Genomic DNA, 26,466 nt, shown 5'->3' on the forward strand with positions numbered 1-26,466 from the left:
GTTTGGATGTACAGACTGATGCCTTTGAAGCAAAAATAATCAGCTTTGGTCCCCAGCTATGATTAGGAAGCTTCACACATCCCTGGTGCATAGCACAGTGGCAGGAAATAGCTCCTAAAGGGCCACAGATTTGCTGTTTAATTTTTTTAATTACTGCTTATTTTGGAAACATAAATACTTTTACAAATCATTACTATATAAGTATGAAGCACGCACTATTTTTAATTAAAAAAAGAAGCTAGCACTTTTTCATGGAAAGAAACACTGAGAGAGACACAAAGCCACTCTTTCTGTAAGGTCTTTGCAAGGACAAATATCTTCATCACCTAGGATGCCTTCATTCAGGGGTTTTCTTTGTCATGACAGGCAATACTCTTTGCAGTTCAGAAATTCTTGATTTGTGGTGGATGTTTGAATCTAAGGCAAAGATGAACGACAAGGGACTATCTGGTTTGTCTTCACCAGGAGAAAGCAGACATGGTGTTCAGAAAACAAAAGCTGCCCTAGCACTTAAGTGCCTTCTTGGAGAGTTGCTACCTCTGTGTGGGAGGAGTTGATATTAGTTGCTATTAAGATACAGCTGGGCTTGGAGCCTTCCAAGGTGTACACCTCAAAGAGATTATTCAGCTAGTATTAAAACCCTGCATGAAAATGGGTGTTTTTCTCAAGAGCTACGTATGGCTGAAAGAGCCAAATTCTCCCCCACCCTGGGGTGGTTTTTTTGGAAGCAATTTTTCCTTTTTTTTTTTTTTTATTTTACTTTTTACCATTTGCATTCAGCTTAATTGATTGGAAAGGAATAATAAGAATGCTGGAGGACCTAAAACCCTGAGGAAGCCCAAGCTGTATGCTAAGTTGGTGCCTACCCGCAGCTTTAATCTCATTTAGTCCAATTTGTGATTGTTTGTTTGTTTTTTCTTATTCACAGCCAAGCTACAAAAAAAAATTAACTCTGAACAGTAATACTAAGAAGCAATTCAGCTTCATGGTTTATCTTTAAAGAGTGGCCCCATCTTCAGTTGAATCATTCTTTTGTTAAAGCATCAGTGACAGCCCAGGCCAGGCAAACTCTTAGTTTTTAGAGTCCAAATTGAAATGGGGTGAAACAGGATAAAGGAATTTGGAAGCCAAGAGATCTCCAGGGCCATTCCCCACTGTCATGGTCTGGAAGGCTGCTCCTTGAAATTGGTGAGCTTCCTGGAAAAGCAGGGAGTTTTTCCTATCTTTCCTCTTCCAGAAGCCACCACTGTACACGAGAAGGTCCTGAGAGACTTCAGCTGCCCCCAGGGCCCTGCTGCATGGCATAGGGTCAGGGAAGACAGCAAATCTCTCAAGGCTTTTGTGTTCCACTCTGCAGCATGGGAGACTGGAGGGCAAAATTCAATCTCTTCCCTGCCAGGACTACTCCATAGAAGTATGATCCATCTTCACACGGTCCTTGCTGTTAATAACCCTGTCTTTGTATACACTTTAACTCACAGGAGAGTCATTATCAGAGAGGATGGGGCACATGTAGCCTACTGTCCTGTAAGAAGAGGTTCACGCTGGGCTGCAGGTAGGGTCCCACAGGAGGACACCTGCTGGGGAGCATCCAGACCTCAGCAGATGTTCTCCTCTTCTGCCTCTGCATAAAGCCTGTCCCACATGCTCCAAGAGCAGGACTGGCAGCTAGTAAGTGCAATCACAGCCCCTGGTAGATGCATCGTGTGCTAGCTACAGCCTAGAACATGCAGAGAACCGCAGCTTTGTTTTAATACTGCTCATGTATGAAAATAGTGAATTATTTTGCAGAGTTTGACAAGGCAGTTATTTTAGCTTTCCCATTGATCCAGAAAAGATCCTTCTACAAGAGGTGAAATGCCATTAGAACTGCTCTGTTGCAGAGCCAGACTCCTAACGCACCTGAAATGCATGAAGAGACCTGGGAACACATAAATCCAATTGGGGCTCCATGGCTGTGCTAGACATTTACTGGCCTGGGCAAAGCACCCACCATGAAGGCTGCTTCCCACTTTGTGCCTCTACCCCTTCCCAAAAAGTAGCAACTCATTCTGGGCTACCTGACTGTTGCCTTCCCTGATCCAGCCGCCACCACCCTTCTCCCCCAGCCCCAAATCAAAGCTCCTTCTAAAGCTGTTACCCTCTACAAATTCTGTCATTTCCAACGAGTCTTGTGCTGTAATTTAAAAGATAACTCGCTCCTGTTTCCAGCATTTTAATGCATTTTATTTTTTCTACAAGCAATATACGTGTGTAATTAATAAACAATTTAGTATGTTGAGGAACCTAGGAACTTGGCAAATGTTCTGGGGATATGAAATCTCGGGAAAAGCAGCACATTATAAGAAATAGTAAGTAATTACTTATGTAAGCTTTTCTTTTTAAATTCTAAGAACATTAGCTACTAATTACCTACTAATTACCAGTACTTCAGCAGGTGTTTGCACTTAACTGTAGGCTAAAGCCCTTGTGAAAAACAAACCCCTTGCACTCCCTCTCAAGATTAAAGCAGAATCCCACCGGACTTCATAATACAGCATAGGTGTAGTGGAGCTGTTTACATGCCAGTCCTTTAACCACTTGGCTGCTTAAGGTGAAAACAGGCTCCAGTTTATTTCTCTTGCTTTTTTCTGCCAGAGTCAAGGTGATTTACTGGAATGAGCAGTGCAAGAAGCAACGAACAAAATCTAAGGGTTAAAAGTAAAGTATGATTAAGACTTCTTCATCTGCACATTTATCTCACTTCTGTAGTGACCTGGCAAATGAGAGCTCTATTTCGGATCACGAATAGAGCTGGCCGAATGGTGCGAGGATAAACCCTTTCTTTCTGTGGAAAGTTCCCTGAATTTAAAACAACAGATGCAGAGCCCTCAGCTGGTGTAAAAGAGTTCGGTTCCATTGAAGTCGATACCTGAGTCAATACTTACGCTGCTTGAGGAGCTGGCCTGTGCTTCATTCCCCTTTTGGAAGATTAATTCGTGCAGCCTAAATTTTACTCAAACAAGCTTTTATAAACAATAAATTTCAAGTTTATAAGCACAGGTTCAAGCTCATATCCATGACTGCTTAAAATTCAGAGTTTTGGTTTATCCAATTACCAAGAAACACTTCACTGTTGATGGCAGAAAGACGTCAGAGGTAGGAAGTCCGGTTGAAGAATGGAAAAGACAACAGGTGTCTCCAGTAACCTGTCACGGTGCCCAGGCTGCACCTTCTGCAGAGCACTGTAGGGACAGATGAAGGAATTGAGAGGCACACCTCAGGGCTATATTATTCAACAAAATGGCTCACAAATGAATAATTCAAACTGTGCTACTAACACATTTTTGCCATTTACCCTCTCTGAGATTTGCAAGAACTGTTCAAAATATATGGTTGCTTATTTCCCTTCTGCAAAGATTTTTTCACTTAAATATAAGACTCTAAAGCAGGCAGTGGAAGCAGTTCAGTTCATCACCATTTTTCTGTGGATGCCAGTTAGACTGCAAGTCCCCTCCAGATTCCTTTTCACTGAGGTGATAAGAGTAGTGACTGTGCTGTGAAGTATTAGGTCACAGCAGTAGAAGTGCTCATACCTACAGCTGGGAACTAAGTTTTTTTGAACAGCACATCTCTATTAAAACAATAGGAACTGCAGGAGACTAGAAACAATTGAAAATCTGACCCTTTCATTCAGGTACTTAAAGGGGAGCTTCTGGCTGCTAGTGTATTTTAAGATTCGATTCCCACAACTGAGAAATTAAAAGCTACTTTGACATATGACTGAACCAAATGAGACCATGAGGCTTCTGAGAAAATTATACAGCTCAACCTTGGTGCCTTCCATCCAAGGTTCTCAAAACCATATATAAAAATTAACAAAATAGCACACCTGGGAGGTAAGTCATTGATGTTTCACCAGTCAACAAACTGAGGCTTTGCAAAACAAGATGTCCTGATGTCATTAAAAAAAAAGGATTAAAAAGTCATTTGGTTTTCATGTAAAAATGCTTTCTCCTCACTTCTTTTTCTCTGCTGGAGGGTTATGCTATGATTTTTAGAGGACCCAAACGGTGGGAAGAGTAGCAGTGCTCTGGTCACCAGGCTGCTCCAAGCTCTAAGTGAAGTTATTTCAGTCCTGAGGAAGCACTCAAGTGCAAAAAAGGTGGTCTATTTTTTACCATTGTCTCAGGTGACCTAATAAAAGGTACTGCTTCTCTCTAAATAGGCTTAACCTCACTGAATACTGAGATGACACGAGTGCAGGTGGCTCATCATATGCATTTATAAGATATCACCATATATGTCCTCAAACTAAGAACCAGGATTTTCTCAGGCAGAGCTAGCTGACTAGCTGCTGCTCCTGAAAGGTGAGCAGAAAGGCGAGCCCTCACCTCCATCCCATCCCATCCCATCCCATCCCATCCCTTCCCATCCCATCCCATCCCCTCTTCCCTCCTCTGTATTCACCATTCTTCCCTCCTCTCTTGCTCCTGATGCCACAGTCCTCCTCCTCCACTTCCACAGGCTCTGGAAATGGTTGGGACATTCACAGGTTTGTTTCAGTTTGCTAACTGAGCAGAAGACTGTCCTTTTTTAGGGGGAGGAATTAGTTTCATGCTGGCACAGCGAGTTAAATGAGCTCACAGATAAATGAGCTAGTGCCAGATCCAACACAAGGTGAGGGGTGTCCAGGCTCTGGGTGTGCCATGAGGCTCTGCAACCTCCTCCCTACCCAGGGTTTGGGGGCTCCAGGGATGGTCATGAGGCCTGGAACCAGGCTGCTGAGAGAGAGCTTCACTGACACCCATGTCCTTGTCCAAGCTCCCTCTTAGGTGTTAGGCAGTCAAAATGCAGAGAAAAACAGCTATGATGCCAGCAAGGAGCAAAGGAGTGTCTGAGACATGTTGACTTCCATGATTAAATTTGTTTTAGTTGTGAAGAAAAACAAACACTTTTCTACCTTTTTACCTATTTTGCCCCTTTTCTTTGTCTTCCAGGCAGTTTCATTTGGTAGGATTTTGCAGTCCCAGCAGCACCTTGATGACATTAAGGCTGAGCACCTTCTTCTGCACGCACCATGGGTGTTCTGGATGCAATGGCCCACCGACATCATCTCAGGTGGTGCAGAAGCAAATTGTGGAGAGGGTTTTTCTCATCTCTTTTTTCTCATCTCTTTCCTTCAGTCTGAAAGAGGGGAGAAAAAAGTGCAGAGCCAGGATTTTAGCCCTTCATTTTATAATGTAATTGAAATGCCAAGAGACTGAAAAAATTCAATGTTGATGAAGAAACGGATGTTAGTGCAATGAAGAATAGCTCTGTCTTTGTCAGTCTGCAGTCTTTTATGTGTCACAGGCTGTCACTTTCTATTGCATTTCAACTGACTAATTACCCCAGTTTATTAAAAGTGAATATGAATTCACATTTTTTACTTTACTGTGTTCTGAGTGTTAGTGTTATCAGGAGCTATTACTGAATGATAGATCCCACAGTTCTAGGCTTCCTCATGTGAGCAAGTACAGAGCAAATCTACCTCAATATCAATGAAAACCAGATATATTCATTTAAGGGGGAAATATATACTCTGTGCAGTGTATGTTCACATCCAAGCATTAATCACCCTGGTGTGTCCCACTTGGCTCAGTGTATTATTAGAACCTCACTCACAGAGCAGAAGAGTGTCTGTAAGTGATGGTGTTGGAAGGGTTGGACTTGAATTAAATGTACTCATCGCTTCCTAATGGGGAGGTATTTTCTGACAGCTGTAATGAAAACTGCTGTTCATCAAAAGGTACTCTGTGTCCTAGCTCGCAAATCCAACCTCAGCTGCAAGTTGCACATTTAAATTTCAAAGTTTTTATCTCTAGCCACACTGGAGTGCACTTACAAGTGCGGTGGAAGGGTCAAATTAGATGAAATCAAAGCCCTGCTTCTACAGAAGAGGCGATTTTAAGCTTTTGCAATTGGATCTGTCTGTTGTTACAGGCTTAAAAAACCTCATCATCAAAAATAGGGATTTCTAGAACACAGTAATTGTCACTTTGATCTGCCCAACTCGATTCCAGCAATAACTACAATGTTAGAATTTCCTCATTCTGTATAAAATAACACATCCAGATAAACAGGTGCATAGACTTCCATAGGTACTATAAAATTGGTATCCACATTTATTAATGCTGATCTTTCACACCTTATCACATGTTTTTAAGTGTGTGGTCAGACCTCTTGTAAGGATGTGCACACTGGCTCTGAAGGAGCTGGGCACTGGTATAAGCCTCCCGTGCATTGGCAATATTAATTGATAAGAGGAATAACAATAACTTAGGAAGTTATGTCAATAACAAGTGCTGGGAAAGAATGGAGCATCAGGTCTTGGAGGGAAATGCCATTTTGCCTGAAAGTATAGGACAGAAAATCAACAGGAAAAGGAAGAGGGTGGCATTCTTCTAGTGTTTTCCTAGTGAGTACTCATTGTTTATAATAAAATGCAACTATTATATGTTTTCCTATGATTGAAGATATTTACCATTTCACATGCTAAACAAAATGCTCTTTCATAAGAACGTGCATGGAGAGAAAACAATGTCGTACAACTGGCTGTGGTGGTGGCGGCGTTGTCATCCTGTACATTTACAAAAATCTGTCTGAAATGTATTTTTTACAAAATGCCGGCATGCAGAGAGGCAGCAGGACACACACTCATGCTGCCTGGACTCCAAGCAGGCCATCTTGATGAACTAGCCATGATGTGGAAGCCACAAGGCTCCCTTCTGCACTTTTTTAAGTGCTCTGGGTATGACAAATTTTGTCTAGCATATTTAGAGGAGTGGCTGAAGATATCTCATTGTGGGTTTGTACCTAAGCTGATATACTGAAGGCCGTGAACAGCAGATACACCCTGAAGCACCTATTCTGTTCCCAGAGAAGAGCAGCTCCCTACCTTTCAGTTTAAGTGTGGACTGAGATCAGTCTGGCTGAATCCATACATGAAGACAAGCTTTGACATTGGGAGGTCCATCTCAGAAGGGGAACACTGATCTCCCATGTCTTGGCTCCTTATTGGTTTGGATTTGCAAGGAATGTGGCCTCTCTTTCCTTCCCAGAGGGGAAGGGAAGATGAACAGGAGGAGAGGTGCCTGTGGCCACGGGGGCTCTTTGGTGGCAGGTCAGGGAACTGCAGGGAAGGAAGCCAGAAGGACCGAAGGATGCTATTTTGAGGACATGTCCAAGCAGAAAGAGGCTGGCTAGCTAGAGCAGGGAGCAATACCAGCAATGGAGAAGGAAATGACTTCTCCACAGGAAACGATGCAGGAGTTGGCTTCCTCCTGAGGCAGATTTTTACCTGTGGAGATCAAGAACAGGTATGTTATTCAGGAAGCAAACAATATTTAAATCCTATTGCTGAGGAAAAATACACCCCATCCCAGCTATGAGGTTTGTAAATGCCCCCCCCCCAAATCCAAAAGAACATCTGAGAAAGCTGGTGACCCTCTTCTGATGGGAAAACAGGAGGTTGGCAGCTGGCTGGATCTGTACTCCAGGAGATACAAGTCAGGGGAAGAAGGGGTGCTGCCTGCTGTACTCTGAGATGCTACTGGAGGGTGTTCAGGTTTTTCCGCTGTGCTGACTCTATGCTGTTCATCCAACAAATTGCTAACCTAGTTAGAAGGCTTTAAAGTAGGATTGAGGGAGGAGTTGACACTAGGGAACAAAAAAAAAAAAAAAAAAAAACATAAACCAGAGCAGCCTGACAGGGGCCTAAAATTTTGGAAGATTTGGTATTCATAATAGGGTCACAGGAGAGACTCGGAGGATAGTGAATCAATCCACTGAACAACTTAGATGTCTGTATACTAATGCAAGAAATATTTGGGATAAACAGGTGGAGCTGGAAGTCTTAACATAAGATCAAAATTATGACTTAATTGGCATAACAGAGCCTTGGTGGGATAATTCGCATGACTGGAATAAAAACATGAAAGGAAGAACAAGCAGGGGGTAGAAAGGAGGGGTGTAGCCACAGGCCTGGATACATTCATTTGCTGGGAGCCTGGCATGTGGAGAAGACTAAAACCATTGACAATGTTATGGGTAATAATTATAGAGGAAAAAAACCACAGGTACTTACATGGTGGGAGAGCCACCACAACTGGCCAGAAAACCAACCAAATGAGTGAAGCCTTCAACGGTAACAAGGGGACTTTGACAATGCTGGAACTGGAAAGTCCCTGCAGGAAGAAACTGACCGGCCTGTGCGTGGGGTGTGCAGAAGGATCTGTGTTCAACAGCTAGGGATGGAGCATGAAAGGTTACAAGGATCACGCAAGGACAGAAAAGCTGGAACACAGAGTGCAATACCATTAGCAGAGGCACCAAAGGTAAGAAGAAATCTTTCTGCATTAGGGGTAAGAGGTAAGACAAGAGTAGTGTTGTCTGAACAATCAAGAGACAGACAAGGTTGCAGAGAAGGCCTACGTGTGAAATGGGGCGTCTTCAGCAATTAAAAGGTCAAATGTGTGCATGTGGCTTGCATGATTAAAATCAGAAACAATAACAACAACAAATTGCCTAGAAAAGAGAAAGAATAAGCAAAGGGTATTTATTTGAGTTCATTTTTTTAAATCCTTCAGGTCTAATGAATTTTGTATAGGATATTTAAAGGACTAGCTGAAGCCAACTCAAAGTCATTAGCAGTTTTTCTGGGAACTTGTGGAGAGGGAATGAAGAACTGGATAACTAGAACAGCAGAATATTGTGCTTTTATTTAAGCAAAAGGGGGAATTGAGGACTTATTGAAAAAGTCAAATTAACTTCAATCCTCAGAAAAAAAATCTGTAAGAAGTAAAGCATCTGGAAATCAATATTTATGTATACACTATGTGAAATGAACCTTATTTTCTTTTCTGGCTGTGTAATGGGCCTTGTGGGTAATGGGACTTAGTAGATAATACGCACCTTGACTTTAGTAAGTTTTTGTCTCTATTCTACCTGATACGCTCATAAGAGATTATAGAGAAGATAGAGAATATTTTGGATTCTAAGTACAGTGGTTTATGATCAAACCAAAAGTGTTTATCATGAAATCCTCTCAAGGTCTGATCTTGGTCTGGTTCAGTTCAGTGCAACACTGTTAGTTTCAGAAGACATTGCAAGTTGCAAGTAAGACTTCAACACGATGTTAAGAGTATGATGTAGTCTTGTAGCTCTGATCAGAACTGATGAGCCTTTACTGAAATGTTGGGACTTGTTTTGGGTGGGACAGAGGAGGCTACTTTTAGAAAAAAAAAGTAAAGAGGAGGAAAGGGGTGAGAAAAAGGTGTCTTTGGAAGAAAGATTTAATAATCTAGGATTGTTTACTTTAAAGTAGAAAAGGCTGAGGATGGGTTTAATATTAGTCCTCAGGTATATAAAAAGATGTTAAAGAGCACGGGAATAATTTGTCACATTCATGGTGAAGGAGTTAGGTAACAGAACCAGGGAGTTTCAGGCTTGACTTTAGGAAATCTTTTTAACCAGAAGGACAGTAATGAAATAGGAGAAATTGTCTATTGAGGTTATGGTATGTCTTTCAGTAGAAATCCTTAGGCACTTGTCAGAGATGGCATAAGTATGACAAGTTGCCATAGAGTTACGGAGAAGAAAACAGAGGAATTGAATGGGTGAGATCCAGAAAGATCTTCAAGAGATCCAGAGATCTTTTTCTGACTTTTTTTTTTCCGTTTTTATGTTGTGTCAGGTTTTCAGCCATAAGAGAGCAAAGCTTTCTTGAGAAGTTCACTCAGCTCCTGCAAAACTCTTCACTTGTACTTCAGATTTTGAAAGACTTGCTGGAGTTGAGTTGAAAGTTAAAGACAGTTGTATCTACAGAGAAGTTGCACCTGGGTGGCTCGGGGATGAACCAGCACTGGATGCTGCTATATGCTGTGCAAATCTAAAAGCCTGCAGCACACAACAGCCACCATTTCCTTTTGCTTGGCAGCTGGGAGATGGGAGAAATGGGTCCTGCCAGGCCCTTCTGGATCCCAGCCCCCATCAGTGTCAAATTTTGTCTCAAGCAAAATTTTACTCTTCAATATGCTACAGTAATCAATTCGACAACCTATTTAATTCATCTGTCTCATACCAGTAGTTCCATAAAAGCTTCATGTAATGGATTTTTTTGCAAGAGTAGAGGTTTCTAGGCCAGGCTTGACCATGGTAATTGGGTCTCTATTCACGCAGTAAAACTACGACATACACAAGGCAATAGGCTTTTTGTTAAACCTGTGGTGAGATGTGTGTAGTCCCAAGTACAGGAGTGTTAGCCTGAGCTGTGGAAAAGTGAGGCCCAATGGTGAATTATCTGTGTGGCACTGTGCAATCATTTGTCTCTGCTGAGACGCCAGTACTGCAGGAATGGTGACATGGCTTCACTCCATGGAGTTATGAGGACAAGTTCATGAGGTGCCAAAATACAGTAGTAACTGGGGTATTATCAACCCATACATTGGATTTGGTTGTGCAGATGCAAGACGACAGTTTTGATTTCCATTCCTTCTAAGTTTTGTATGTGGCACATTGGCCATTTGATCCAAGTTGGAGTGGAGGTGGATGCAGCAGTGTCACACAGACCCACGTTTCTCCTTTTAATAAAAACCCAATATTTGATTAGGCAAAAGTGCTTAATTTTGCACTTAGCTTTGAGCAACTGGAGGGTTCCAGGGCCCATTCAGCAAAAGGGATGAAATATTGCTCTGCTGAAATCAACAGAAGCTTCACTGCAGTCTCCAGTGGTACTGGGGTTTCCCTCACCTTCCATCCCGTTCATCTCAGGGGTGTGCAAATATGTGCTTTAGTGCTCCATTGAATCAGGATGATTTTCTTCTGAAAAGGCTACATGTAGAATCAACTGACATGCTCCCTGCCCACAGATCTTAGCCAGCTCAGTGGACTACTGCCCTTTGAGCACCTCAGCTACACGGTGCCAGAGCAGTGGCCCTTCTGGAGCATAGAAGCCCCATCAGACCTTTTAGCAGGGCTGTATGAGCTCTCTCTAACCTGATTCAGTAAGATCAAGCCGTACTAGCAAAGACCTCTTTAGATGGTGTCAGCTAGCTTGACTTATTTGGATTGACAGAAATCAGGGAGCAAGTTAGAGGAGCAACTCCATTGGTAGAGCCTAAAGGAAAGAAACTTACAGCCAACAGTGCTGGGCAGGTTGGAGAGGGGAAAGGACAGTACCTGGTACATCTGGAACTAGAAGAAAGCACAGCCACCCAGGTATCCCTTAACACCTCTGGTAAATTTCTATCTTAGTAACTGCAAGTGAAATATTTTGGAATATTTCATTTTCAGAAATCTTTGCTAAAACCAAGAGCTATGCAACTCTAATTAAAATCTGGCACTGCCATGAGGGAATTGTTAGTATCTCCCCAGGGGTATTGGCTAAACTTATGTATATACTCTACTGGAACCTTTTAGGAGATTTCTGCTCCATTTGAAAAGCAGCGTGTTATATATCCAGTGCTGTTCTTTGGTCTTCTGGCAGTATTGAACACATAAATTTCATGGTACATGTTCACAACAGCAGTGCAGTTACATTAGCTAGCAAGAATGTCATAGAAAACAGCCAGGATACTTCTCAGGCTTCAAATTCACAACAGAGGGAAAAATGCTTATAACATTCATAAAGTGGATATCTCTTGATTACATATGAAATTTTTTTGGAGAACTCTGGTAATGGACATGGAACTTTAACCTTTATTGGAACCTGTGTGAGCCACACATGCTTTGGTTGTGATGAAATATTTCCAGGAGAACATAAATAGTTGGGCAAATTTGTGACAGGAGACAGCAATGCTTCTTAACATTTCAGTCCACACCTAACTTCAATTGGTTATGGATGTTCCTCACCTTAAGTATAAATGTGGCTCCTTTGGCTTCTGTGCCTCATGATTTTGCTCCAGAAAAGAAGTTGCTGGGGAAAGACGGGCCTGAATGTATTTGACTTCTCTTCAGAAATGAAGTGTTTCACAGGACATGTTATCATTGTTCTATCAAAACCTGCAGTTACACAAACATTTTTCTTCATATCATTCCTTCTGTAAGCAGTTTCTCCTTCCTCTCCCAAGCTGCCCCTTTCCTGAATCTGTTTGTAGGTCCAATGAGTTGATCTGAGTTAAAAGCAACCTTGGAATACAAAAGGGCATTGAGGTTGAGCCAAATGCCCATGAAAGTACAACCTACTCTTAAAAAAAGATGCTTGAGAACATAAAAACAGAGTGATTAAAAAGATTTCACAAAACATTCACTTGAAGGCAGTTTTCTGTCAAAAAAAAAAAAAAAAGACATTTTATAAAAATTTATCAATTTTGGCAAAAATTACATGGGAAAGATAAGTAGAGAGGGAGAGAGAAAAAGGTTACATGTGTCCCTATATATCCATGTAACAAAATAAAGATCATCTCACATATCGCAGCTCCCATGTGAATGTCCTTAAAACAAAACAATGCCTGATCTGAGTTGAAGTCACTCACAAAAACTTCTTCTCTTTTCCACCAAATTAAAAAAAAAAAAAAGAAAAAAAAAAAGAAATATTTTTCACAAAATAATCCACAATGTTTTTATTGAATTCAAAACTTCCCTAACATGATACATGATCAGCCCTAGTAAAGTGATTTTCTTATTTTAATGGTAGGAGACACATACATATAAGGTCAACTAGTTATAAAGGGTTGTTCTTTCAGCATACCTTTTCTGTATGATAAGTATCGGTATTCAGAGGTATTCAGATTTTGTGATTACATCTTTCTATTGGACATATTAACCAATGTCTAAATATCAACTATCTGAAAAAAACTTGCACAGACTTGTGCAATATTTGAATGTACAGCAATTACACAGCATCCGATATATCTGAAGATAACTTGGGAAATCTTTGTCCTTGAAAGTTACTTTGACTTAAAGCTGTTTTACTTTCTACTTGTACTGAGCTAAAAATATGTAGCTGGCTGGTTGTTCCTTTTTAGTTGAGGGTCATCAATTAACACCTGTGATAAAAGGAGCTGATAGGTAATGACTGACATGAGGGGACAGCAGCTAAATGAAATGCAGTAAGGTACAATACCTCTTGAGCAGGCATGTAAGTATCCATCTGACAATACCATTAATTTGCAATCATACTTGTAGCTACAGGTTTTATTGTTGTGGTGGTGGGGGGGATTGAATTATTTAAGAGTTATTAATATTTTATTCATTTTTGTTTCTGTCACTCCCAGTCTTCTTTCCATTTCCATGAACGGACTAACTTTCTAGAGAAGAAAAAAAAAAATCAAAATAATTAATTATTGTAAAGTTTCTTTCATGTACTTTCCTACCTGGAGATTATCATTTTCAGCGTGTCCTTGATATACCTACATAATAAGGAAATGTATTTATTTGCTTTATTTTAAATTATGTTAGCAACCTTCAAAAACCTGGATTATCATTTTTCCTTTCCCTGACAATCCTTTTGCCCGCATTCCAAGTCCATTTCTTATCCTTTTTACTCTGTGTTTCTGTCACAATTTTACAGTTAGCCATTTAAAAAATATATAATTAAAGTGCCAAAGCACCTGCTAGCCTCATGCATATGCATAAAATAGAATTACGTCCCCTCCGGGACACTGGTGTTGTGACTCTGGGGAAATGGCTAAGTAACCATGACAACATGTCTCCACCACATCTTATTTCTAGTGATAAAAGCATGATTTACCCTGTTAAACAAACCATATTACAACTTGCCCACAGCAAGTGGTGTCAGCTTTCCAGTGAAGGCAGCAGGACAGGAGGGAGAGCAGCCCAGAACCATCCATCCAAGTCTCTCCCACTTTGACACTGCTTCATGGTTATGTTGATGGTAAGAGGCAGGATGAGATTCAAAGTACAGTATTTCACATTTCCGTCTTGATAGGTGAGATGAAACGAGAGCTGGAAATGCAGTATTCATTAGCTGCAGGCACCAGCCCAATCCCCAGCACCACAGTGATGGACGGTGCAGAACCCAAGGGTAGGACGTAAAGATTGGCAGAGTCAACGTGCAATGATTCAGACATTTCAATGAAATAATTTCTGCATCCTCTTTCCTGCCAGTTTGCCAAGGCTGCCAATACTTAGTGAATGCCAGGGAAGGTTACCAGAAGTGGTTTTTCAAAGGCTGCTGCCAGAACAAAAAGTTAAATATTTTTTTATATAATCTTGCTTACACTACTGATTTTGTATTATCTAATTTAAAGTGATTTTTTTTTAAAACAAGTGCACTCTTCATTACATATTTTTGATTTACACCTTGCTTAATTAAAGAAGACACCTTGCTATTGCACTTTCCATAATACTTTTACAGGAAAACACTCATTATTGGATCTTTACTACTAGCATAATGGAGCTATATTTGTATTGTAAGCACTTTGGAGAAATATTTAAATCAACCAAACTATTCATTAAAATTTTAAAATATTGCCATGAAAGTATTTGCATTAACCCTCTTCTCCCCATCACATACTTAAAGAAAAGTATGAAAACTTAATTTGAATTCTTAATCACTTGAGGGCACAATTTGATTAAGAACAATAAACAGAGAGGTGAAGAAATTAAAAATACAAAAGTCTCAGAGAGAAAACAGAACTGGTGTTTAAAGGTCAAGTGCATGCATGTAATTAGTTCTACTTACATGAGGAATTGCAATTAGCTTTATGGATCACATTTTGAAATTGCCGGGTGTTGTGAATCCTGGGGGTTTCTACAAGCATCAGCTGTTAGAGGCATGTGATCAGATCAGATTCATAGCTAAGAATGAAAAAAAAAGCTAGATTGTGCTTTCAGTGCAAACAACTGCAAAGGCAAGGCCATCTTAGGCTTGCCAAGAAGTGACTAGCAAATAATAACCCAGTACTCATCAGATGATTTGGGGACCTGACTTACAATCATTAAGTGCTTGGGACTGGCCCTTTCCCAATTCCAAACATAACCTGTACAATTCAAAATAGAGCAATACTCCATTTACTGTCTATGGTCAGATTATTGTCTCTTCAGAAATACTCAGCTCAGAGAAGGTCAGAGCCCTACAAGTAAGAAATTATTCATGGAAGTACCATTCACAGATTCAGATAACTCCAAATATCTGAATTCTTGAGTATGTCTTTCATCACTCAATATTTTGGGCTATTTTCATTAAAATACTAATGTATGCTCCATCATGCACACTTGACATTTCGACCATTCTCATCAGTGACATAGCAATATTGAGGGTGCACCACCTATAGCCACATTACAGGTCTCATGTTTCAGAATTCTTTCATTATTAGAAAATATAACAATTTAGTTGGTGCTCAGTGTATGAGTCTTAACTTTCTTGTTCTGGGCTGTAACTGCAATAACGTATAGAAGACAACCCAGTCCCTCCTGCAGGGTTCAGATTGAAGGCTTTTACGTCATAAACAACATTCAGGAGTCAGAAACATGACATCGGAAGATTCACTGAACAGAATGAAAGGAGAAAGCAGTGGCTTCTGAAAGCCATAAAAAATTACTGTTAAAGAGGTCTGCTGGTTTTGTAAACTCCCAAACTTTTTGACTTATGTCAATGATGTCATGCTTTCAAACATGTGTGAACATTCTTGGATTTCAAATGCAATGCACAGAGGAAAAAAAGGGCCACATCTCCAAGTGCTAGCAAGTCCCTGAGAGCCATTATCCACAGAATAAAAGCCCCCTAGAAATTCAGCTTCTGCTAAAACTTGGATTTGAGCAACAAAGTTAGTGTTTGGACTTTAGGGCCACTTACAGAGATTTATATGCTGAATGATATGACACTGTAGAAAGCTTTCAGAACTAGTAGTAAGTTTTCAGGCATCCCAGTACTGTCATGGGTCTGGGCTTCCTGAGCAGCAGGTCGACTGAGAAGCACAGCTCCTGTTCCTTACGGGGTTCTTCAGTTGCCTCTGGATGCTTATTGAAAAGCCACTGCATATCTACCTTGTTTCTTGTGCTCTATGGCAAACCTGTAGTAGAGGCTACCTAGAGAGTACCCAGATAAGCTGTCTGGACTTCTGAGCAAAGCAGATCTGTCAGAGAACTGTTTTTGTTGCTTTAGGGCTGGTCTTTTTGCTCTTTTTATGTGATTGGTGCCACATCAGTCTCCTTACCATCCAGAAACTGGATGGTGGATGGTGCATGAAGGACTGAGCAGGAGACAGAGAAGCAGAAATCCAATTTTCTAATACTGCCTAAGCCCCCAACTTGAGTAGTGGCTTTGGGCAACTAACTTGCAGCAAACTCCTCTAGAGAGTGTCTGGGGCTTTACAGAATGCAGCAGGAAAATAAAAGGGGAAAACACTGCATCTCAGTTTTCCTATCTGTAACATGGGACTAATACTTACCAACCAATCCACCTCGCAAGGGAGATGCAATAATTAATTAGCTAATGTTCGTACAGCACTTTAACTCTGTAAAGTGTAAAATAAATGTTAAGCATTATTGGCACTTAGATTCTACAGTGATTGGTGCCCTACAATTCCCTAAGCCAGGCAGATAGTTATTGCTGCTCAGAGCAACAGTAGCTTACAATGAATCCTGCATTATCAGCTAGTTTCTAGATGGTTACGTGCTGGTGTGACTATACATACACCCTCCCATGTATGCCACCTGCCACGCAGGGGGATTCGGATGTAGAGGTCCAGGATGTGACTATGCAGTATGGAAGGGGGACTCTATAGCCACTCTGTAACTTTTTTTTTCTTTTTCTTTTTTTTTCTCCTCCCTGAAGCAGGTTTTTAGGTACTAATCATTACCTGCAACCCATCCTCCCTCATACAGAATCACTGTTTTATGTAATTTTGTCAGGCAACTCATTCATATTGCTGAAAATATCCAGAATTCCAATAAATTCAGTAGCAAAGAAACTAATTGGTGAACCATTTAGCGGAGTTTGTGAGAAAAAGAGAGCTTTCTCCATCTGTATTTTTTTGTTTTAAAGTCTTTACTAAATTTTTTGTTTCAGTGAACAAGAAGACAGCAGCTTCTTCAATTATGTTGGAGAGATGGATATATAGGTAATATTGTTTAATATTAACTGCTGTTACATAAATCATAGAATGATAGAATCACAGAATCCCCCAAGTTGGGAGGGTACCACAAGGATCATTGAGTCCAACTCCTGGCTCTGCACAGGACCACCCAAAAATCAGACCCTATGTTTGAGAGCGTTGTTCAAACGCTCCTTGAACTCTGGCAGGCTCGGTGCCATGACCACTGCCCTGGGGAACCTGTCCCAGTACCTGACCACCCTCTGGGTGCAGAACCTTTCCCTAACACCCAGCCTGACCCTCCCCTGTCCCAGCTCCATGCCGTTCCCTCGGGTCCTGTCGCTGTCCCCAGAGAGCAGAGCTCAGCGCCTGCCCCTCCGCTCCCCTCATGAGGGAGCTGCAGGCCGCCATGAGGCCTCCCCTCAGCCTGCTCTGCTCTGGGCTGAGCAAACCAAGGGACCTCAGCCGCTCCTCATTCGTCTTCCCCTCCAGACCCTTCACCATCTTTGTAGCCCTCCTTTGGACGCTAACAGTTTTATGTCCTTCTTATATTGTGGTGTCCAAAACTGCACACAGTACTCGAGGTGAGGCCAACTCCATGAATTCCCATCCATCATGGCTTTAATAGGGTACCTTATGCTAGTGTTACACAAAGATAATGGAAAGAGACTGCCTTGCAGCTCAGTAGTCCAAGAAAGAGCTGTGGCTTTGCGGTCTCAGACATAGCCAGAGAGATACTGAAGTTTCTACATTTATACTATATGCAACTGTAGGATTTTATTTCAAGTGAGATTCAACCTGTTCCTCTGGATTGAACATGACTACTATGCGTGTGTTTCAAAAACATTCAAAATGCCAGTCAATTATTTGTATCTTTAAGATTTCATCTGTATTTTGAGTGCATCTAACACAAACTAAGAGGAGAGTTTCTTATACAGTATCTTCTCAAAGAAATCTTATTCATATGCACCAAACCACTCTGTGAACCACAGCAATACACTCTAAAAGTGGACAAGTGGACATTCTTGTAAAAATATGTTTATTGCTTTGAGTCAAAACACTTGTATAGAGACAAACTCATCTCATCTGACATTCTTTCTTCTGACTTTGTAGGAAGCCATCTGGACAATATGCATCCAACTAACTGGACCACCAAAACAGAGTTTAAAAGTATATCCCAGTGCAAAAGTCATTTGATTCTTTCCCAGTTTCTTCTACTGTTTCTCCAAGCACCTTCTGTATGGCTTTATCTGCCATAAGCTACTGGACTAGGCAGACATTCACTCTGAGCCAGTCAGAATGATCTTATACAGTATTCTGATACCTCCAGCAGCATAAAGAGTAGTCAAATATTAATACATACCTACACATTGAAGACAATTCCAGCAATCTACTTCTTTACTACTGGATATTGTACGCAATGTTAACTAGTAGTATCCGCAGGAATTGTGATTGACATCAGCAAGAACTGGATAAACCTGGGTGGAAAATTGGAGCCCTAAATTTGACACAGTGTCCTGGGAATTACATTTCATATTGAGAATCCACCGTAAGAAACGCTTTAAATCTCATAAAATCTGATCATGATGGAGGTGAAAAGCAGCTGAATTATGTATTATTAATGTATACTAACTCATCGTTAGTTTAATTAGTGAACTAGATAAGATTGTCTGGTTTTGTAATCAATCCTATGAAAGTAAGCAAAAGTACTTTGTGTAAGACTAGATGGTTGTAAGACTAGGTGGTTATCATAAGCACTGTATCTTTCACCTTTGAAGTTTCTGAGAGTGAATGACTTAATTTTTGACTTTTTTTTTTTCCATTTAGTACTCAACCACTGGACAGCATCTAGAGAAATGCAAAACAAAAATATAAAATGTTTTTGTGCCAGGGTAAAAATCAATCACAGTGATTTTTTGCTTTATTTCAGATGAGAAGATACATGAACACAGTCCTTGAAAAACCTGCTGAGCTTTAAGGCATGTCCTAAGCAATTTCTTTTCTTGGTTTGCCCCTGCCCATGCAGAGGATGTTTATAAGCCGATACCATCACTTTGCAAAACCCTTCCCCTCATCAAAATCTATGATACTGATCTTTGTAAGTTTCTCTCAACAATGTCAGCAGTCAGTACATCTCTATTGCAATTTTCTTGAACTTTGCGATTAATATCCATTTATGAACCTTCAAGGTCAGAAAAAGCCAGGCGAGTTATACACACATTTTTTACTTTGTTCTTTTTTGCAAATCAATGTATGAATATCTGAAGTATTTCTTGGAAGGTAAACAAGCTAACTTTGTCACGCAGTCCAGGATGTTTTAAAACAAATCTAGTTTTTGTTTTATTCCTACTCAGAAAAAGCTTTTGTTTTCCCTCTTTGGAAAGAAAAGTATGATAAGGAAGAAACTGAGTATATATTTTTAGACAATATGGTACAAGTTTTAAATGTTGGGGTTTTGTACACGGGAGATACACAGAGTTTCTTCACAAAAGATAAAAACTTAGTAGTGACACTTCTGCAAAAACTTTAACAGGAAAGTAACAGGTGCCTGAATGCATAAGAAGACAATGTTGCTGAAGGGTGATACTAGAAAAATAACAATTTAGAAATGAGAAATACATTTTAAATTATGATTAATTACATAATGAGAAAGATTGTCATGAAGTAAGGAAACTTGCATTATAGGGACTGACAATGTCCAGTAAAGGCTGCAATGTTTCTTTAACACTGCCCACCTCAATTATTGGTTCTTGCTTTTCATAATGCGTCTTGCAATGCGGTAATTTCTGAAAGTCATCCATGCCAAGGCCAAGTGATTACAGTAAGGTCTCAGTTTTCATTAAAAAGAAAGATTTAATTTACAGTTACAGAGGAAGCCTTGATGTGCACACCACGCATTTTCTAAGTTTAATATTAAATACATGCAAGGATCAGGTTTTTATTATGATTATTATTGTATTATTTACATATTTCAAGATTTAAAGACTCATTGCATCTCTAGAGAGAGGACTCTTTGATGGTTTCTGAACACTCATGTAGACAACTGCCATTTTACACCGAAAACAAAAATATAGCTACCCAAGCCTCTTAGAAGATCCTGATTTTGCCAATCTTCGCAGTTTTCTGGCATATACAGCATCTACTGGCAGGACTAAACTGCTTCTCACATCTTACTGCAGTGCTTGCCTAGGAAAAAAACAATCCTTTTTTTTTCCACAATGACCTTGTTGTGAACACAAGCAAAAATATTTCTGTATTTAGTATTGTGTGAATTTGACATCTTATAACTCCTGTCCTTTATGTCATGTGCAGCAACCACTGTGCAGTGGGCAGGGTCGTGGACCTGGAAGCAGGATACTTGGTAAGTACCGATGGAGTGATCCTGGGCAAATTTATTTCTCTCTCTGCATGTTTTGTTTCTTTCTCAAAGCTGTGGGCTTGTTGGGGCAGGACCTGTTGCTGAGTGTGGCATTGCTCCTTGCTTCCTGCAAAGGATCTCTGATCTTCCTCAAATATTTAAGTCAAGCCAGTAACGTGTATAATAAATATTAACAGGAACATATTCTCTTCTTCTCATCCATTTATGGCCCCCTTTACAATTTAATTATCAACGCCAAATGTTTAAAGTCATTAGAGACTTTTATTACTAATTTATGTCTGTAAATCAAAACTGAGCAATTTTAGAGTCTATTATCTCTAAATGAAAGTAAGTACTCAGCATAGTCTACCTTAAAAATGACAGTATCTCAATGGCTTTTTCCAGTGCAGAGCTGCCCTACTCTAACTGCAAACACTAAAAATACACCAAAACCAAACCAACCAACCAACCAAACATAGAAAAACAATTATTACATAATTTATTCTTACTTATCCATATCAAGAAAGCTGCCAGATTACATAGCGAGGGAAGAAACACGGAGATCTGTTAATGTGACTTTGACTTTGTCCTAGAGAGTGCCTGGTATGACGCTGGGGCTGTGTGCTCCACCCTGGTTCCTGCGTGTCCTTGCAGCGTGTGCACATGGTCTGGTGGCATGGATGGAGGCTTGAGTCCACATGGCATCTGCTCCTCATGCTCCTGCTGCACCCGCTTCCAATGCCATAATAAGAGCACTTACAGATATCATAGGGAACGACATGAGAGATCACAACAAGCATTCCTGTCAAAAGATCAAGGAAATGAAATCCTGAACTGGCTACAAGAGGCAAACCTCTTGCTGAAACATCACCTCAAACGGGCATTTCCAACTTGTGGAGCTCAGCACATTATGTGCCTGAGCAGCTCCTGGAACAGCAAAATGCTCTGCAAGGTCTCACAGACCACTGTCTATAAAAAGGATATATTCTCTTGCCCTTTGCATGGTGGCATCTTGACAACTGCTCTGGCAGCTACCCTTGAGACACTGATGCTGACCAGCCATGGCAGCCATAAGGGCAAAATAATAAAGACCTGACTGACTTGTACACTCTTAACACAAATGAGACCTCCATGAATTAAACAGAAGTTTTGTTTGCAGAAGAACGGGGAAAGGGATTCTTTGCTCTCCAAGTCAAACAATGAAAACAAATTTGAAGAGAAGGAAATTGTATCATTCTAATATTACTTACTGAAGATGCAGGCTAGCTCAGGAACAAATAAAAGCTTCCCCAAAACAGTTGTTTTATATTTATGGTATACTTTTCATTCTAGAGAATGAGAGCACAATAACCTAATAAAGAAACGCTGCAAACAGTAATATCTTTTTTCCCAAAACTAAAGGAAGCCATCAGATGTACCCACCGATTAATAATTACAGCAACAGAGAATGATTTAGGACTAGAGGCTTTTTTTCCCTTTTTTTTTTTTTTTTTTTTTTTTTTTTTTTTGTGGGGGGTGGCACTGTAGGGTGAATTTAGGGTCAGGGAAAATGTAATTTCCTCAACTGGAACTTGGCCAGGACACATCTCTTACCCTTTGCTTGTGCTGCACCAAGTAAAAAGGAAAAAACAAAGACAAAACTGATTAAATTCTTTGCAATAACTGGTATTCTAATACAATAAATCACTTCATAACAGACAGAACTGTGGTTTGTTTGCACCACATCACTTCTTATTTTCCACCTACAATCTGAGTACCTTGACACATCTCCTTTCTCTTACACAGAGTTTGGCCATGATTGGAATCCTAGTGAAATCCAGAAAAAAATCTCAGTGACTTAGTGGGCTTTGGATAGCAGAGTGATTCCATCTGATACCAATATTTCATAGATATTGAAAACATAGATCATTTATTTTGATGACTTTGCAGAGATTCCATTGTAAGGACCTAGCAGATAATAAACAATAATTCCTTTATGTTAGTTACAAAAGATGTTTCACGGTTGAACATACATCAAAGTCAGTTGCTGAGGGCATTATATATAATATGCTAAATCTTTAACAGATGGGCTATAGAAGAAGCTGAATAAGTCCTTGATTAGTGTTGTGCCTCTATTGCTCTACAAAACTTCCAGATGCCATCATGTTGTTAATAATCTGGGGATCTCTCTTCACCATATTGGACCCACTTGTCAGCTCTCCCCAATTAGCAAGGATAGCTCCAAGGTAGGAGCACAATTCCTAGGGCAGTGGTTTTCAACATTTTTCAGTTTGTGGACCCTTAAGGATTTGTCACTAGAGACATGGATCTCTGCACAGCAAATGAGAATCTACTGGCAGTGGGCACGCTGCTTTTGCTTACCTTTTGTGGTCCACATGGTCATAGTGTTGGGACCCACAGGAGTCTTCAAGCACACCAGATGGAAAAAGACTGTCTTAGGATAACGTGTTTCTCATAAAGAGGTTTCTGTTTTTCCTGAGTCTTGGTAGCTGAAACTTGTGATTTGCTGCCACATATAAGCAGTCACCAGTCCTAAAAAATCAAATCCTGTGAATAAAGCAAAGCAAGCCCTCTCAAAATGTTTGGGAATAACATATTCAAGTAATAAGTTGTGCTTTTTTTCTTTTCGCTTGACCACAGGAAACGTATAGCTTCATTTAATATTTTGAAAACATCTTCAGAGCATTCATGAATTCAAAGTGGAATAAATACAAGTACCTCAGCAGAACTGCCATTTAAATCAAATTAACTTTACTAATTAGGGGAAAAAAAGAAGGCATCTCAGTATCAGGCATAATTTGTGCTTATAGAACTTCACACTTCAGGTGATATACTCTGCCTGAGAGATAGCTAAGAGAGCAATGTACCCATCAAAATGGGAAATCAACCATGGCTACTAAATTTTTTAATTCGCAAAGATTAAGAAAAAAATCTGATTTGCCTAGAGGAATTTTAAGTCTTTAGAAGAAACCAAAGTCATTATATTCAAATGACTGAGTATATAGTTAGCCATTGATATCAAAATGATTTCTTGTTGGGTAGCTGGAAATAATGGATGGAAATGTGCTTGTCATCACACAGTACCTGAGCACGCACGTTTATTTCACATTTGGCTAGACTCTCAGGTTTCTTATTTTTTGACAGTTGAGACCACACAGTGGCTTATCTGATGACAGGACCAAACTTCCAAGCATCAGATCATGTGGGAAGAGGCACACTGCTCAGACACAACCAGAGGCCCCTGCCACCTGGCCGTGTCTCAAGTACATCCACATCTGCAGGGGGCTTTCCAGCCCTCCTCTTGCTCAGGGGCATCATGTGCAAAGTGCAATCAGTTGGCACCTCACGGCAACCTCCCAAGGCATTGCGTTGTGTCACAGAGGCAGACAGAGGCTGTTGGTGGTGTGTGTATACAAGAGATATAGGAGTAGGCATAGGAAAGCATGAGCATGTGTGAGACTTGCTTTCAGTACTTGGGACTTTATGGGTTTTATGGCTGTGTGATAGTATAATGATGCTGTAAATCATGCATAAAGTGCCTCTAGAGAATTTACCTTATGTACGGGATTTTGCAGGCAGGGTAAAGACATTTCCACCACTCTCTGGCATATGCAACAAGAGAAAACAGAAGAGGAGGCATAGCTGGTAAGCCGTGGCCTGTGGCTGTCATTGTTCAAACGCGTTCTCAAGATGAAAATTTGCCAAGGAACTCCAGTAGCCTGAGAATATGGTGCAAAGGCAGCTTAAAGTCATCATTAGCTTCCCTTCTCATTCTGCCCTTGGTTGCTGTACTGAGTCCAGCAAAGGAAAATTAAGGAATCTCTTCCTCCATAAATGTGAGCTGATAATGATTTGTCCATGAGGTTAAACAGCACAGAAAATAGTGGTCAATATTGGATGGTCGTACCTTAAAAGTGCAAAGGCCATTTGTACATTCTGGTCCGCCATGGAGGGAGTTACAGCACCATCAATAATTGATTCATAAACTGGGCCTACTTATTCCCAAATGCTACAATAATACGTAGTGAGGCTGAACTATGGATACTCAAAATCCTTTCTTTAGCTTGCAGTTGTTTCGCTCTGAAATGCAGCTGATTTTTAATTCTGATGTTCTGCCCCTATATTACCCAAAATCAAATTGTGACCTTTGATATTAATACATCATGCTAATAAAATTTAAGTTTTTTTTTAACAGACGTGACACTTGAGCTTGGCACAGAATTTTAGTTAACGATGCCTTTTTGGGGGAGAGCAAAAGAGCTGAGAGTTAGTTACTTACCCAGCCATCCATCATTTTGATAGTGAGACCTGGCCTAAGTCTTTCTTCTTCAAGACATTAATTTTCCACCTCCTCTTCCTTGCTTGGAGCAGGACTGATCCTGCTCTTGTGGAAGTCAATGGCAAAAATCCCACTAATTTCAGTGGATTAGTTCCAGTATCTCAATTTACATGTGATTAACAGTAATTTTGTCTACTCAGTGCCTAAAAAATTCATAATCAAATTTACAATAAGCTGTGCACTGATTTTGTAGGGATCCCAGCTTATTTTATAGGCTTCTAATTTCAACATTTATCACTTTTGGTTCTGGCCCAATACGCAATCATCTGACCACGGAATGTGTTCTTAAAAGCTTCCCACAAAGTTGCTGGATTTGTAGCTGATGGAATGTTAATTTGCAGAATTTCTTTAATACTGAAGTGCAGGCAGAATTGTTCTGCTCAACAGACAGACATTCATCCTCCGAGCATTTACCATATTGAAAGCCTTTTTGTACTTTATCTGCATTAGCTGAGGTGAACGCAGAGCAATTCACAGCGATGGGATGCAGTCTAGGAACAGGGGGCAGGTGTGGAGCGCGGTTTTAAAGGACATGAAGTTGTCCTTGCAAAAAACATGCATGCTTAAAACGTGAGGAGATCTCTGTGGGTTAATCTAAAACCACCCATGAGGTGTCTGTGTGGAATGGCCACGCCGCCATTTTGAGCCAGCCTAGGCCAAGCGGTCCATCGGCCATGTTATGATTGTCACCTACCCCACTGGCAGATGGGGGATGCTCTCCTTGGGAGGGTCCTGTTTGCAGCTGAAGTAGACCCTGAAAACAATCAACCAGAAGCTATATAGACCAGGCCTGATCTTGCAAGGTGCCCGGCACACATGGGTGCTGCTGTGAGCCACTTCCTCACTGATCCTACCAGTAGTGGACAATTAACAGCACTTCAAAGGATAAAATCACAAGGGGGTGATTTATAAAATATGTGACTGACTCCGTTACTCATTAAAATGAGGGACTAATTGCAGTGGTTCTACTCCAGTCGGGTAGTGCCTGAGCAGGTGTTGCATGTGCTTCCCCAGAGAGCTCAGGCATTTCACCTGTAAAAGGACTGCCGTCCCAGTATTGCATCCCTCTGGATTTATTCACTGGGAAAGATCACTAACAAGTGTTCAGCATCCTTTAGGGTATGGCTCTTCAGAGTGGTTTGTCTTTTCAGAAACAGCCGACTTCCATCATGCTATGACAGACTGCTTTCTTTTACTGCTCCATACATGATTTAGACATAAGTTTCCACAAGGGAAAGGCCACCATGTAAGGATCAGTGCTGAACTATTTTATTAAAGCCCTATCATGTTAACACATCAAGGGGATTCATTTGTAACCTGGACCTCCACCTCAAGTTAGGAATTTTGGCTTTTCCAAGCCTGCCCTCTTCCTTCTTCCCAAGCACTAGTCTCTGCCAGCAGCCCTCTGAGCTACTGTTCCCAAGATGCACCATGGAAACAGCGAGAAACTTTCCAAATGGCATTTTTTTGCATATGCTTGCCTGGCTAAATACATTATTTGATACTTATTCTTTAATTTATGGTTGTGAAAAAAATATACCAAGCCCTGCACAGCCGAGCTCATTGCTGTGACTCTTTCTGATCGCTTTATCAAATGGAACCCTTTCTTTAAGCTGTTAGCTAAATGTCGCGTGAAGTTCTGAGAACAAATTGTGCTGCTTTGGGACATTAACTTCACATTAATTTGGCTAATCACTTCTACTTGATAGAAGTTTGTTTGAAAAACAGGATACTTGGGCTGCAGTGAAACC

Source organism: Cygnus olor, chromosome 2, assembly GCF_009769625.2.
Source record: "Cygnus olor isolate bCygOlo1 chromosome 2, bCygOlo1.pri.v2, whole genome shotgun sequence".
Classification (NCBI taxonomy): Eukaryota; Metazoa; Chordata; class Aves; order Anseriformes; family Anatidae; genus Cygnus; species Cygnus olor.